This window comes from Carassius carassius, chromosome 23 (assembly GCF_963082965.1).
Source record: "Carassius carassius chromosome 23, fCarCar2.1, whole genome shotgun sequence".
Taxonomy (NCBI): Eukaryota; Metazoa; Chordata; class Actinopteri; order Cypriniformes; family Cyprinidae; genus Carassius; species Carassius carassius.
In genome coordinates this window covers 23,969,701-23,985,017 of record NC_081777.1, presented here as the reverse complement: position 1 = coordinate 23,985,017, position 15,317 = coordinate 23,969,701, and the positions used below count along the sequence as shown (strand labels likewise).

At 35.8% G+C, this 15,317-nt stretch overlaps 1 long non-coding RNA gene across 1 annotated transcript; it reads left to right on the top strand.

Annotated features, from left to right (window-relative positions):
• The first annotated feature begins 695 nt into the window (after positions 1-695).
• Positions 696-12,921, top strand: LOC132101590 (uncharacterized). The gene is made up of 3 exons (XR_009423193.1): positions 696-1,243; positions 8,897-9,026; positions 12,775-12,921. It is a non-coding gene; the product is annotated as an uncharacterized LOC132101590 (long non-coding RNA).
• The last annotated feature ends 2,396 nt before the right edge of the window (positions 12,922-15,317 follow it).

Below are 15,317 nucleotides of genomic sequence, written 5' to 3'. Positions count from 1 at the left end.
CTTGTTTTTAGTCGGCAGGTAACGTTAGTGCTTTTGAAAACAGGCTATTTCTTTTACATGTAACTTCTAAGGGATATTTTCTCTCTCTCTATGTGTTTAATGAGTCTCCAAGGACTCGAACCGAAAGAAAAAAAATGATTAATCAGATTCCAACGTGTCGCTGGAGTGGGAGCGCAAGGGTTCTGATCTGTTAAGTCTTTTTTTCCCCACGGGGAATACGCAGATTTAAAGGCATCCCGGTGTTACAATTGTCTTATAAAGCCAAAGTCACCGAAAGTTCAAACTGCAGACCGTGGGGCAATTAAACAGAGGTTAACATGTTTTATCTTCCTAATGGGATAACACACAATATTTATGCTTGCATGTGATTCATGGCTGTGTGTGTTGCCCCTGTGGGCTGCATGGAGGGGCTGCTTTCTGCGGAAAAAGCTGGCCTGTGCTCTAGCTGCTGCTCAGATCACAGAAAGCGATGAGGACTTAGAAGAGGTGGACATGGACGAATTCATTTTTGATGAGGTACGAGCAGATGCTTGGTGCTCCTGCCATTACGGTGAAGTCGGTAGACAGATAGCCTGAGCCGTTGTGCTGACAGTCCTTAAACTAGCGCTCAGAACCGTGAGGCGGTTGGCTGTCAGCTGTGATTAGGTATTGAAAAAGAGCAGTCAATGAGCGGGAAAGAGGGGAAGGAAAACGTTGTTTCTTTGTCTTATGTCACCTGCTATTTTCTGCCCATTTGCATCACGTTTACTCAACTTAACATTGGCTTAACCTACACATTACGCTAAGTGAGCTCATCTGTGTAGCTTATTAGGCGATTCATTATAGTGTATTACGATGTCATGTTAAATTGATCTGTATTATTGGTCTACATCAAACAATTCTGGAGGTTTTCATGTGTTGGCTCTCCAATTTCTGCATGTTACGACTTCGGGGGAAAAAAATCTGTTTTGAAGTGGATACATTCTCAAGTGTTTGTCACACACAGGAAACCAGTTCAGTGCTTTTAGCTTAATGTGATCTGCTACTTGCTTTGAAGGAATAATGAAAACATCAAGATGCACTAAATCAGCTGTAGAATCACATCACATGGCATTTTGGAATGGTGCAGTCCATGTTCAGCTCTTGGGTTTTGTTTGTGTCCTGTTATGAATAGAAAGCAGTGGAGAAAGCCTGGATAACCTTGGATTCCAAAGCCTTACCGGCCAAGATGATGCCATTTTCAGAACAGCTGCCATTGCCAAAGGTAACAGCCCTACGGACCCTCCTTCTGTCTGTGGGCCAGGACAATCAGAGTCTCTCTGGGTGATTAAGTGCCGAATTTATTGCCTCCAAAAACACAATTACTTTCTAGGCCGCCTCAAACTTCCTTCTCGTCAGCAGATGTCATTTTTCAGCCCGGTGCTTTTTCTTCTGCGGTTTCTTTTCTTTAGAGAGAGCTGGCCATTTCTATCACGGTAGCGGCACTGTGATGTGATGCAGCTGCTGCTGTGGAAATGTAGAGATTGTTGAATGCACTTTGATGTTCTACAACCAGGCAGCATGAATATTATATATTTTAAAAAAAAGTCTTTGTATTAGAAACTGCATAAGTATGCTAGTTTTTTATTTTACTGTCTTCGTGTTTCTTAGTCTTTTCACTTTGCCACAATTTTAATCAAATTTATTAGGAAATCATTTTAAATTCCACATAAAAAAACGGTTTATAGACCAGTGTAGTTACTCTTGTTAACTTCTGTTTCAGGGGAATCACTAATGAGTCCACTGCCCTTCTCATGCTGAAGATAGCCAACAAAATGAAAGGCAAGAAGCAGAAGAGGTTATTTGGTTAGCATATTTATATGTGACCCTGGAACACAAAACCAGTCCTAAGTCGCTGGGGTATATTTTTAACAATAGCCAAAAAAAAAACAAAAAAACATTGTATTGGTCAAAATGATTGATTTTTCTTTTCTGCCAAAAATCATTAGTATATCAAGTAAAGGTCATGTTCCATGAAGATATTTTGTAAATTTCCCACCGTAAATATATTACACATTTTTGATCCGTAATATGCATTGCTAAGAACTTCATTTGGACAACTTCAAAGGCGATCTTCTCAGTATTTAGATTTTTTTTTGCACCCTCAGATTCCAGATTTTCAAATAGTTGTATCTCGGCCAAATATTGTCCGATCCTAATAAACCATACATCAATGCAAAGCTTATTTATTCAGCTTTTATGTAATGTATAAATCTCAATTTCCAAAAATGGACACTCAAGACTTGTTTTGTGGTCCAGGGTCACATACTGTATATCAATTTATCCATCTTATGAGTTATACTTAAAATCATTCAACTTTTAAATCAATAGACCTTTTATTGGGTCCTAGATCAGTACATCTCTATCAGGGGGGCAGGGCCCACTAGGGGCCTCAGCAAACTTCTTAGGGGGCCTCAAGATGACTTAAATGATTCAAAACAAGAAAAAAACAAGCATTAAAATCACCTAAAACAACTTAATAAAATAGATCTTTTTTTCACACCATCAACAGCTGTTATCTTTAATCCTTATCCAGGAAATCACACACAACTGGAAAAGGTTTTTGAATATTGTTGTGAACAGTGGAGGTCTAGGAGTCAAAAAGGCTAAGAACCACTGTCTGTGATACAATATATTGTATTAGCATGTAAAGATACAGTGGATAATACTAATATAATATTTAGTCAAGTTAAAAGCATTACCTCTAAAAAGGCTGCTATCAATCTGTACTGACATAAAGAGACTTCTAAGAAAATAAATTTCTTAATATAATACATTATATATATATATATATATATATATATATATATATATATATATATATATATATATATATATATATATATATATATATATAAACATGTGTTCTTAGTAGTGTACAGTGTTTTATTTTTCGGGTGAACTATCCATTTAATGAAACAATGCCAATTTCCTTAAAACTTTATGCCAGTCTTCAGAACCTTTTTTATCATTTTTCCCTCTCTACGTCTTTGGTAAACAGTCATGCCACACTAGCATGGAGCTTGTGATTCCATGAGAAGCTTAATCTGCCATAACATCAACCAGCTCCACCCTTCTCCATGCCTTGTCATGTTCGATTGGCCTGTCTGCAAACATTCTTACATATATTCCATCGTGCTTTAAGGTCCAAGGGGCCAGAACCAGCTTCATTACTAGGAGCTAGGAAAACATCAGTGCTCGTAAGTTCAATGGGCCGTGAGTCTGAGAAGAATCCCAGACACGGTAGTGCTGGCCCTGGTCTGGATCCTCCAGGGTTGGCCTGAAGCCAGCTTTGATCAAGGTCAGGAGTGCGTGACTCTAATGCCACAAATCCAATCATGGCCCCATGAAATGAGGGCCTGTGTCAAACTCCCAGAGCCACTGCTCCACTGGTGCTTTGGTCTCGTAATGGAAAATGATGCTTTGGTTTCTGTCAGTTCTCTGTTTGCGGTTGTCTGCTCGATGAATCCTGCGTTCGTATGAGCTCATTTGTGACTGTGTTCCTGTTTGCGTTATGTGTTCTAGACCCAAATCCACTTCTGGCCCTGTTCAGTAGCTACGGTAACTAGTATGTTTCCACAAAACTAAAAGGCAAACACGTCCTACTTTCAAGCACAACTTTAAAGGTATGGCTGAATTCATGCATATATGCACCACAAATCAAACAAATTACTATATACATCTAAAATATATATTTGTATGAATTAATTGATTCACTATATGAATAAGTTAAATTGCTATACAAATCAGTTTATTCACCTATAAATCTGTTGTTGCTACAATATGAATCAACTGAATCTCTGTACTGTATGAATCAGTTGATTTACTATTCAAATGAGTCACTATATAAATTAAAAGAATGTGTTTCTCAGTTTACATAATATTAGATGCCATTTTGTAGGATAAATCCCATGATCAGTGTATCAACACAGAAAATTCCAACAAATGTCTTTTTACTTTAAACACCCAGATGAACTACTTATTTAAGTGTGGGATGGATCTAGTTTTCACTATTTGAATAAAAGGATTCACCATTTGAATCAGTTGAGTAGTACCCAGTACTAATCAAATGATTCACCATTCGAATACATTTATTCCTTGTATAAATAAAAGGTGATTCTCCATATAAATCAATTGATTAATTATAGGAAATAAGTTGTTATATAATATACAAGTCAACAATCGATGGAGTGTGCATAATTTCCTTAATTCTAAGAGAACTGATCCATTTTCATTATTCCCCACGGGCTGGATCCATCCAGTCATTTGGGACACGCTTGGATCTACTTTGCGTGTAATACACGAAAACATACACATCGCCCGATTAAATTGAATGCACATGATGGGATCGTAAATAGCTAGCTATTAGGTTGTTTGGGATGGTGGAGAATAAACAAGATGATTGTATTTCAGGAGACTTTGTAGTGGACCTGAAGTGTGAAATTGAGTTAAGTACAGAGGAGGTAGGGCACTTAGGGGTTCCAGACTGAGTGAGAGAGAGAGAGCGCCGTCTGCAGCCCTAGTGCCACCCGAGGGGGGTTGGCTTTTAGCACAATGCTACCGAGGCGGGGTCGAGCGTAAGAGATAAGGCATAGATGAAGGGTCACGTTAAAGAGCAGGGCAAATAAATGAAAAGATATCCTCTATACATGCAAACTATTGCTTTCTTTCTTTACTTTTTTTTGTTGTTGTTCCGACTCCTCCGCTAGTCCCGTGGCGTATGTAAGCTGATACCCATTTTCAAGTGGGTTACTTCATGTCCAGCACATCCACAAAAGAGAGCTCAGATAAAATAAACACAAGTGAGGCGGATATCTCGGAAAGAATCTGTCACGGCTTCAGGGGGCTAATCACCTCCAGAAGGGGGCTTGGAGCGTTCGGCTGAAATGTAAGCCCCTGCTGGGGGAGAGTAGGGGAGCGGCGGCCAGCCTGTAGCCTGAGGCTTGGGGCCGTCCTTAATGGGGTTGGGGTTGTATTGCTGGTGCCTTCCGCAGGTCAGCATAGGGGAAGAGCAGGTAGCCTTACCCAACCCCAAAGCCAGGACACACAGTTTCACGATGCCCTGCTTATGTTGGTTTAAGCATCTTTAATAGTAAGAAATGCAATCATTTGACACTTTTTTATTTTTTTGTCAAATGCAGTAAAGTTGCTTTGCATTAACCTGCAAGTTTTCGCTGCTCTCCTGTGTTTGATTTGCACCATGTGTCATTTATTTCCAGTCTCCTGTATCTGCTGGGCTTGGCAGTGTATCACTTCTCAAGTAGATGATGCTTTTGGTTTGGGTGGATTCCTTTGCATGAAAATCACAGAAGAGAGTGAGATTTTGTGGAAAATAATACTTTAGATCAGTTGAAAGAGATTAACTGAAATGCAATGTCTTACTTAGGTCATATATATATATATATATATATATATATATATATATATATAGCCAATCACCTTAAAAATGAGTACTAATTATTATTGGTGTGTTTTTACTTTAGTAAAATAAAATATTCAGATTTTATGTTATTTGAATTTCTGCACCAGTGCAACCAAGGATTTATAGGTTCTCAAAATCTCACATTAAGATTTATCGGATTGTTTCAATGTCTTCAACAAATTACTAATTATTCTATTTTTGTGTGTTTTTATGCACTTAAGTAATAACAAATCAACGTTATCAGAGATAATTTTAATGATCAGTTCTTAAATGTAAAAAGTTCAAATAAAACAGGTTCTCAAAATCTCACATTAAGATTTATCAGATTCCTTCCATTCCTAATTATTCTGTTTGTGTGTGTGTATGTTTGTGCACTTTAGTAAAAGAAATTAAAATAATCAGATGATTTTTAAAACATCAGGTCTTAAATTAAAAAGATTTTCTAAACAAATGACTAATTCCTTTTTTTCCACTGTATTAAAGGAAAACATAAATTCTTAAATTTAGAAAGTTCAGATGAACGTTGTTTTTTTGCTTTTCTGCACCAGTGCAACTAAGGATTTGTTTCTCAAAATCTCATATTAAGATTTAAAAGATTGCCTCCATTTCGCAAAGATTTATCAGATTTCTTCCATTTCGGTGCACTTTTTGATTGCTTCAGATTGATGTTATTGACAAGCTTCATGCATACATACGAACCTTTCTGTAGCGTGTGTTCGTGTGTGTGTTGACCGCTGGTTGACCGCCTGTGGTCTGCTCTCTGGAGGTGAAGGTTTGACCCTGGGTAAAGGAAAGTGGGAGACAGAACCTCACGATAAAAGACCTGACCTCCCTCTTTGAGTCTGCTCGGAGAACTCCCAAACAATCAAAGCCCCATGGGTATGTCTCATAGTCACACACACACACACACACACACTCAAGAATCCTCCACATGCACATCTTGTGCGTGTGTGCATGGAGTGACTTCATTGCAATGAAACAATTTAGGCATTTTGGACGCCAAATTCCAGTTTAGTAAGTCAGACCCAAAAATAACTGGAAAGTCTGTGGAAGCATTTTTGATAGACATAACATGAGATGCGATATATATATATATATATATATATATATATATATATATATATATATATATATATATATATATATATATATATATATATAGATATATATATATATATATATATAGATAGATATATGTTAATATACTGTATATATATATACAGTACAGACCAAAAGTTTGGACACACCTTCTCATTCAAAGAGTTTTCTTTATTTTCATGACTGAAAATTGTAGATTCACACTGAAGGCATCAAAACTATGAATGGAAACACATGTGGAATTATATACATAACAAAAAACTGAAAATATGTCATATTCTAGGTTCTTCAAAGTAGCCACCTTTTGCTTTGATTACTGCTTTGCACACTCTTGGCATTCTCTTGATGAGCTTCAAGAGGTAGTCACCTGAAATGGTCTTCCAACAGTCTTGAAGGAGTTCCCCGAGAGATGCTTAGCACTTGTTGGCCCTTTTGCCTTCTGTCTGCGGTCCAGCTCACCCCTAAACCATCTCGATTGGGTTCAGGTCCGGTGACTGTGGAGGCCAGGTCATCTGGCGCAGCACCCCATCACTCTCCTTCTTGGTCAAATAGCCCTTGATGCCTTCAGTGTGACTCTACAATTTTCATAGTCATGAAAATAAAGAAAACTCTTTAAATGAGAAGGTGTGTCCAAACTTTTGGTCTGTACTGTATTTTTATATATATATATATATATATATGTGTGTGTGTGTGTGTGTGTGTATATATATATATATATATAAGCCTCAATATATAATCTATGTCTATTAATCTTTTATATTTTAAATACTCCTTTTATAGGAGAGGGCAGTTGTTATCTTGGTTTTATCAGGATTGACTTTGTGTTATTGCCTTAGTATCCGTATGAAGGAACAGCAGGATTTATGAAAATACCTGCACAGTGTCCTTAAGGAAATCACTTTGAGCAACTCACCCCCAGCAGTTTGGTTCTGTCATCCTGACCCTCGTTCGTGAAAGAGCTGACTCTTTAACTCCTGTCACCGCCATAGCAGCACCACACAGCCTAATGTACTTCAGAGCCCTTCTAACAGCCGTGACTTCTGGCCCCCCAATGTCCTGAGGGTGGGATAGATGGGGGGGGGGTTTGACAGCTACTGGATGCTGCATGAGTTTCTATCATATAACATCTGTGGTTAACTCTAGAGGTCCTTCCCTTAAATCTGTGTGTTCGCTGTATAACAAACAACTTCGACCCTGTTTTTCTTGCAACTTTTCAGCAAATAGTAATACTTATTGAACCATGAACCTGTCAATGCACACTTTTTATGAACTCAACTAACAGTTTTATGATTGTTGACATCAAAGTATATTAAATCTATTAAGTGCTATATATGCTATAAATGAACTATTAATATAAATAATGTTATTCTATTTTATTCTAATCTATTCTAATACTTATTTTACATACAGTGGCCCCAATGGTATTTCGACACATTCTCACGTTAATGTATATGAATATTATTGCATTTGACAACATCAAACTAGTTTCCATTTATTTTAAAGAAAATTAGCACAAGCACCCTATTCAAATAAAAATGACTGTAGGGCCAGTTGGTTAAAAAATGACTAAACAACATTATGTGTTTGCAGGGTCCTCTTGGTTGGATATTGTGTTATAGAATGCAATATAATTCATACATTTTGTATGTATGTGTCCAAATGTTTTTGGTCCAAATAGTTGTATTAAATCTATTCTTTTTAGTTGTTTATTGCATTTCCTTAAGTGTATGAAAAAGCCTCAAAATCATGTCTGTTGAAAGTGCAAACATACTGTTAATGCTGAATAATTGTTTAACTTGTGGACTTTTCATCGGGAATAAATGTAGATTGCCATTTTCCTTTTCTTGTTCAGCCCTTAGGGAGGAGTTAATCACTTGACATTTTTAGTGGATTTTCAATTAACCCATGACAACTGTAACCCATAAACCTTGTCTGCGCTTTACTTTTTGGCAAAACCATGAAAATTACTTAAATAAATGGCTCATTAGTTCCAGCACTTGGCTGTCAGAAGTCGTTATCAATTCATGTTAGCTTGTAACAAGAAAATGTTTATTTTGAATTAGGGCTTTTTTTGGTGACAAGTATTGATACTGTCCATAAATCTCCCTACTTCCTACATACTTCATTTAGTTTTTTTTTCTTTTTTTTCGCTCAGTAGGCGTAAATATACACCACAGAATTTCCCAAAACAAATGTCATTTGCATTTGCTATCTACCACGCAGACTTGTTTCTTCAGCTTCAGGAGTTGTCTGGCAAACAACCCCTTTCAACATGTTTATTTCTGTAAATATTTAAATGGATATGTCAGAAAAAAATGGTTTTGGATACTTTTCTTCTTGTTTCATGTCAAAATGCAGTTCACCAAGCGGTGAATGAGGTTCACAAATTACCGAAAGCAGAGGAAAAACAATATTACAAGGAGAGTACTTACCAATGGCTCCACACACAAGCAGTTCATCCCAACACAGACTCCGCAGGCACAGGACGGTGAAACACACTACTCTGAACTATATTCTTCTGAAAAATATACACAGATGGAAGATAACTTATTAACAGTTCACAATGGTGATCAGTTATAGTGGTCTCACATGTTGTGAATATGCTGTTGTGTAAATTGTGTTAGAGGTAATCTATTCAATGACTTTTTTAGGGATCATTTCCTCCCTGATATTGGCCAGGATATTCTTAATGGTGGGAGGGTGCAGCTTGTGGTAAGAGCTATTATTTTTGATAATTTATTATACTTAAATCTGCACATTAACATGCCACTGTTCACTTTTTTACAAGTACTGTTGGATTCTGTGCTAATTAATTGTGAATTTAAATTTAAAGTAAATACTTTTAGAAATTACTAACAATTGCTGCTCTTTTCAGCCCTGTAAATATTTGTTTACAGGAGAGTAAATTTCTGCATGTTCGTGTGTATGTGAGTGGTTGCTCACTATTTTCTTCTATATACTACCATTCTTATAGTTTGGAATAATTATTTATTTTAATGTTGAATGATTTCTGAAGAATAATTTGATACTGAAGAATGGAGTAATGGAAGCTGAAAATTTTAAATTGTTTTTAAATTAAATAATAAAGTATTTTACAACATTACTGTTTTTACTGTATTTTTGATTAAATAAATGCAGCCTTGGTTAGCACAAGGGGCTTTTCTCACTAACATAAAAAAATCTTAATTATTCCAAACATTTGACCATATTTTTCCATTTAAATACAAGTTATAAAGAATGCAAACGTCTCATTAACATTAGAAACATCTGTGCCTGCACTGTTGATAATACCACACAGGCAAAAGAGCATGTTTTTTGAAAATAGTCAAAACTCCCTTCTCCACTTCTGTTATTAATACATACAGCACACCATTGGATACATTTTTTGTTACTATATCTCTTTTTTGGCGCCAGCTTTTGGGTTCTACTCAGAGTATCATCTCCGTATGATTTATCCCAGTAATAATTTCTTAAATGTTAAGGGATGGGATTAATTAAGGTGGAATTTTAAAACACTGCAGACTTCACACAATGATGTGAAGTTAAATCATATGGGTCAGGTGCCAAATCAAATACTGCACACAAAGTGCAGTGGGTGTGATGTGAAGCACACGATGGAAACTGACATGACTGTACACATCATCTGGCTTACTTGATAACCCATTACAACCTCACACAAATCCGATTTCAAATAGTCGAAAGCCACATCAACAAGCACTTTTGTTATATATACAGTACAGACCAAAAGTTTGGAAACATTACTGTTTTTAATGTTTTTGAAAGAAGTTTCTTCTGCTCATCAAGCCTGCATTTATTTGATCAAAAATACAGAAAAAAACTGTAATATTGTGAAATTTTATTACAACTTAAAATAGTAGTTTTCTATTTAAATATACTTTAAAAAAAGAATTTATTCCTGTGATGCAAAGCTGAATTTTCAGCATCATTACTCCAGCCTTCAGTGTCACATGTAACATCCAGTCTATCACAAGATCATTTAGAATCATTCTAATATTCTGATTTATTATGAGTGTTGGAAACAGTTCTGCTGTCTAATATATTTGATGAATAAAAGGTTAAAAAGAACTGCATTTATTCAAAATAAAAAAAAAATCTAATAATAAATATTCTAATAATATATTTTCTTTATTATCACTTTTTATCAATTTAACATCCTTGCTGAATAAAAGTATTGATTTTATTAAAAAAAAATAAAGAAAAAAAAATTACTGACCCCACATTACTGACCAGTAGTGTATATTGTTATTACAAAATATTTATATTTTAAAAACATAGCTTCTTTTTTTTTATTCATCAAAGTATCCTAAAAAAGTATCACATGTTCTGAAAAAATATTAAGCAGCAGAACTGTTTCCAACTTTGATAATGAATCATCATATTAGAATGATTTCTAAAGGATCATGTGATAATGATCCTAAAAATTTAGCCTTGCATCACAGAAATTAATGATAATTTAAAGGTATAATAAATTGAAAATCAGTTACTTTAAATTGTAATAATATATCACAATATTACATTTTTTTCTGTATTTTTGATCAAATAAATGCAGGCTTGATGAGCAGAAGAAACTTCTTTCAAAAACATAAAAAATAGTAATGTTTCCAAACTTTTGGTCTGTACTGTATATATATATATATATCTATATATATATAGATATATATATATAAATTCAGCTTTGTAATTTTGTTCCACCTTATTAAAAAGTGAATGCATGATAAACATTTTTCTTGGATGCTTCTTGTTAATGCAATACTTGCCTATGTCTGCGTGTGTCATCTTTGCAGACAGATGCCGGGGTCAATGAGGGGACTGGGGTGGGGGATCTCTCTTTCAGCAGGAAACGGACAGCGAGAGACCTCTTGACAGCTCACTGATTAAGTGCGAGCTCTGTCACACACACTATACCACTCAGGACTCACCCTGACAAAGATACCACTGACGGACACAAGCAGGTCTCAGCGCTTTTAACACAGTCATGACGCACTGTGAAGGCTTTTCACTGTCTGTCCTAATGAAGCTAAATTGGATTCTGATGATGATTTGAAAATGAAATCCACGAGGATGCTGACAGCCTGACTGACTGAATGACTGACTGGCTGTCTGAATGACAAACTCAATCAAGCCTTTCACATAGAGGTATTTATAGGAGATTTATTGGAGAGAGGGCTGATTCTACAGATCAAAGAGAACTGAAAAGATTTACTCATAGATAATTCACTTTACAGTTTACATGCAAATATCACTACTCATTTTCTGAAAAGAATCCTTTATTCCCATCATGAATTAATCTGTTTATCAGCTAACATAAAAAAATTTTCCCAGCTCCTCATAGGCCTCTTGTCATTTGAATTAAATCATCGTGAGTCATAAGGTCATGAGCACAAAGTTGACATGCTTAGTACGATGTTCAATTACAGTAAGGACTCTATAAATACTTCTTAGGTTTAATGCAACAAGATACCCTCTACTTACTGGGGCCGAGCCATAAAGAGCAGTTTAGAAAGCCATAAACGTTTTCATTATGTGTAGAGGAAATCTCCTGGTGCCTCATTTTTTGCCCTCTTTCAAAGGTAATGGAAGCAAAATGGCTGAAAACAATTTGTTTGGTCAAAGTGAGTGTGTGGCCATTTTATTAAATATCAGCCCACAGAACACGGGCAATAACATGTGTCTCTTTGAATGTAAATGTCCAGGGTTTGAAGTGCGATTAATATCCATCAAGAGCAAATGTCTACTTTTTTCAACTTGAATCGGCAAAGGCAGGGAACAAATGAAGACAAATGTTGTAAAAACCAAAATGTGTGTTAGCTAAACAATTACTACATTTGTAAAATGTGTTAAATTTCTTAAGATCCAGGGATCAGAAGAGTTACTTGGCTTTGAATCTTTGAAATAAAAATAATGGATCATTTTTTAATTGTTAAAACATATTGTGTTTTAGAGTTATGTGCAGGAAGATAAGTGGTGCACGGTAGCCTCCCGAATCGATGAAGTTTTCCTTGCCGTTCCATTTTACTGCGTATGACTTCTTGCTTAGCGCAGCCATGGGTTCTACACGTGGAACACATCAGCTAGAGAAAAAAGCTTGCTTTGTTTTATGTGTTTGAAAGAACTGTGTTTGTTGGAAACTCCATAAATGTCAGTCAAAGTCGTATCAGGTGTATTAGCATTGTTGAAGGTATTTTTTAAAAAAAAAGTTACCTTTGTCACCACAGAAACAGAAGTGCCATCACCTACAAGAGTCAATTCAGCTCCGATCCGAAATGAACGCATCTCGTTCGGGGACAACCCAGTACTATACAGCGGAAGCTGGGGTGGAGGAAAGAAGAGAGCCAAATTGAACAAGTAAAAAGATAACTACATCAGATTGTGTTTGTTGCAATGAGATAATATTGATTCAGTTTGTTCTTTTGTTTTTGCCCTTCGTATTTGCGTCCGTGTATATATTCAGAGTGTGATGGATGTGTTGTTGATGTAAGCCCTTAACAAGACTTACAATGCCCATTTGATCTCCGCTGAAATTCTTTGCAGCTGCTGTTTTTACTAAAATCCAGCTTCCTCTCCTGCAAATGAATTAGAAGCAATGGATGAGATATAGCCCAAATATCTGCAGGCAGTCACAGGATATGTATTGCTTTCAAGTATCACTCCATTTAACATGAGCACTGCGAGCCATGGACTTGGTGGAAACCATTTACAAATGACATGCTTAATATGCAGACAATGACAGGCAATAGAAACCAGCTCGTTCCTGTTTTAATTTACTTTAGAGTTTTTTTTTCTTTCTTTATACTGGGAATTTGTGTTGTTCTTAAAGCTAAAAATAAGACAATACACATTTAATGAAAGCAATATATCAAAGATCACTGTCAATAAATTATTTGCTATACACACAGTTCTGCCTCAAACACCTATGTTATAATCTAATAAAAAGTGTCTATGGCAGAAAAATAAGTAAAAGAGTTAAAATTGTTTTCTTTAGTGTTAGTGTCAGATAAGGATATCTTTGTTTGTGTATTTTACTTTGGATTTCAAAAAGCTGAGTGTTCAAAACAGTCATTGGAAAAGAACATTCTGGCATTTTTATGGCTATAGAAATGGTAAAATCTTTTAAAGGGATGCCTTATTAGTGGGAGTTCTGGAATCATGTTTGGCCAGACGGCCATAGGTCTCGTACTTAAGAGACACTGGCTGACTGCTGTGGTATTGTCTTGTTGAATTATATACACATAAATATACATTAAATGCTGTAAACAGGTATAAAACTAGGTAACACTATACTGACTATAAGTAACTGTGTGTGTGTGTGTGTGTGTGTGTATGTATACAGTATATATTATATACTTAAACTCTCAGAAAAAAGGCACAAAAAGATAAGGTTTGAAAAGATACCACCCCAGAGACAATTTTGTACCTTTTTTTCTGAGCGCATGGACTAGATAAAGTATATAGATAGACAGACTATATGACTGCAAAAAAGGTTATAGTGGGACTCCAAAGACAGTACATTTCCAAGTTTCCACTTTTGCTGAATCTCAGAATAACAGACTGAATACGCAGACTGATGCCAGCGAGTAATTCATGCCAGTTGTTACCCACAGAAAACATAGGCAAACCATGAGAGATAATCTTTTCAAGTGCCAGCAAGAGCAGATCTGAATACGGTTAGTAAAACCCAGAGTCATATAAAACCTTTTGGTTTGTTTGAGTTTCTAATAGACTACGTTGTATTTAACTGTCCGGGAACACATTATAGGGAAAAGAAAATACTCATTGAATAATCCTTCACACTAAAGTGAAGAGGCCTTTCAAACCAAATTTGACTTTGCAAGCTCAATGCATCTGGCCTGACCTGAGCAGCTCGATCGCAGCAGCTGGAAGAAGTGACTGTGGCCAAACCGTTTATTATCATTTTAATTACTTAAGTGACTGCAAAGGCGTATGTACACAAACCCAGCTGACACGTTCGTACTGACCTCTGACTTTCACTAGAGATTCATTCTGTACATGAGAGCATACAAGAGAGCGAGAGAGGGAACAAAACGGAGAGAGGCAATAAACAATGGCAAACATGTCAGTGGCCTGAAAGCCTCATGTGGCCAGTACTAAACCATTAATATGATTTAAAAATGTACCTTCATAATCAAGAAAAATACTAACATCTCTCTGTACCAATTTGACATGGCTCAGACTAAGGATATCTTTGAATTATATAATTGTTATATTATATAACACACACACACATATATACTTATTGTATATTTTTGATCATTTCAGGGACATGCAAGGATCATCACAATTTATAGGTGGCAGTATGAATATTTTTATGTGATATAAACATTATGTTAGCATATGTTAATTAATAATTGCAGTTTGTTAAAACATATAAAACATAAGTTAAAATGCCTGCCTGCAAAATCAAAAAATAATATTAAAAAGTAATGATTAAAAAAAGACTCAAAATGGAGAATATTTACTCAACAAACGGCAGGATCAAATGTTTCAAATTTCTTATATCTTTAATGCTCACTTATTTTGATTTCTTGATGTACTTCTGAACTTAACTGAGTGAAATTAGGCCGTAACTTATAGCATCTTCTGCACTTTGATGCTCTTTAATTTTAATCCGCAGACAAAATTTCAACAAACCACAGAATTTCTCACATTTTCCCCTCAGCAAGGGGTCCAAATAGAAGGTCATTTCAGAGCCTTAATAAGAAACCCCCCTGCTACTTAAGAGCACCCCTATTTATTTTCA